The following is a 1,773-nucleotide window of genomic DNA, read 5'->3' as shown; positions in this document are numbered from 1 at the left end:
AAGTCTGAGATGGTTTGTTATATGATAAATAACAATATGGTTAAAAGAATTTAGGATAAGTTTTCGAAGTTTGACATACGCTATGAGTTATTTTTACTCAATGTTTGGATATTCATTAAAGATCTCTTACAACATTTGTAAATAAACCAGTTGTATCATAGATTGTACAAGAAACTGCTGAGTAGGTTTGAATTTGAATTTGATCTGAAGGGAGCAGTGACATAATACTACATGCAGGCAATGACGGCCTCAGATGTATAATAAACTTAATAATAGGGCAGGCTTAAGTGAGAAGCGGCACAGAACGCTTAACATAATATTTTGTGACTTCGTGAGACAGCGAGAGATTAGCTTCTGTGTATACTGAAATAATCTGTTTAGCGCAGACCATAATGTTATACCGCAAATGAAAATTCCTTCTTCTTTCAAGTATTCGATTCATGTTTTTCTGACTTACGTGAAGGCAGTTTGTATCTAGTTAGAAAAAAATGACAATTGATATTGCTGGGGAGTGAGTGAATGATAGTCTTGAATGCAACCAAAGGGGTGAATACGACTAAACGGGTTTTGCGAAATACAAAAACTTCTTCAACATCATTCGTCCTCCTCCTCCTACCCCGATGATTGGCAGAAAGGGGGATGACGTCATTCTACGTCACTTTTTCCGGAAAACACATGGGCATCTGCATAAATACCTGTCGTCACCACAGCCTTGGAAAGTCGCGTTACGGCTGCCGTAACTGTAGCCACAGCGTAGTATATCATATTCACGGTCCAGTATCTAGACCGTGATCATATTCAACGCCAGGGTTGATTTAAGGCTCAGTCCTGCCGGTGTGACCTAACTTCTTTCTCAGTTCCTTGTGGGAGGATATCAAAAGTTATGGGAATGCTGTAGAGATGTTGTTTACCAGATCGATCTCTTTTTGGAGTCGTGAATTTTAAAATAATTCACAAAACAGAAACAAAAAGGTCATGAAACTTAAGAGTAATAAAGGATTTTTATCACGTTTACTCATTATTCAACTTTTTAAATTACGTTTACAAAGCATGCATAATGATTAACAGCTTTTTTTTTATTAAGAAAATCATAGATATTTTTACTTATGACAAAATAAATAGCATGCAATTAATAGCGTAATTTTTCCTGTTTGAAAAAATTAGAAACGTATTTAATTATACGATTCAACTATTGTACATGATTTATTTATAATCATGTACACATGCTCAAATACCCACATACAAACTCACTGTTGATCTTGCGTGTCTGGGTAGATAGATAGATAGATGGTAAGAAGACGAATGAAGATCTTCTCATATGATGTGGCATTTCCCAAGTCTCTTTGAGCTGCCTCGAACGGTCTCTCTCCAATCTTTTCAGTCTTCGTCAATTCCGTAACCTTGGAGCAAAAAGATGAAGAGGGAGAAAAAGAAGAAAAGTAAATAAAGCAATAAACAAAAAAGACTTTATATGAATATGCAAAATAGTGGTAACGATGCTTTAAATGTTAAACGATAAGTAAATTACTTCTTTAGTTAACAACTCATTAGACAAAGGAAAAACTCGCCCCAGCATCCCAGCGTCATTTTCCGCGAAATTGGTGTTTCTTGTTCAATGAAATTAAACGTTTTATAAAGACAAAGTCTTGATGCAACAGGGGAAGGCGAACTTTTATATATGTTGCTGCCCTTCACTTCTGTCAAAAATTAGGAGCTAACTGTTTAACACACTCATTATTTATTTCTTTGCGTTTTCTTTCGCATAAATAAATC

General features: G+C 35.4%; 1 long non-coding RNA gene across 1 annotated transcript in view; it reads right to left on the bottom strand.

Annotated features, from left to right (window-relative positions):
* Positions 1–21: 21 nt before the first annotated feature.
* Positions 22–1,773, bottom strand: part of LOC135206600 (uncharacterized) — a 3,048-nt gene continuing 1,296 nt past the window's right edge. Inside the window, exons 2-3 of the long non-coding RNA XR_010312794.1 lie at positions 1,252–1,400; positions 22–860 (exon numbers count right to left, since the gene is read on the bottom strand). This is a non-coding gene — a long non-coding RNA (uncharacterized LOC135206600). The remainder of the gene's footprint in view (positions 861–1,251; positions 1,401–1,773) is intronic.

Source organism: Macrobrachium nipponense, chromosome 31 (genome assembly GCF_015104395.2).
Source record: "Macrobrachium nipponense isolate FS-2020 chromosome 31, ASM1510439v2, whole genome shotgun sequence".
Classification (NCBI taxonomy): Eukaryota; Metazoa; Arthropoda; class Malacostraca; order Decapoda; family Palaemonidae; genus Macrobrachium; species Macrobrachium nipponense.
This window is presented reverse-complemented; position numbering and strand designations above follow the sequence as displayed.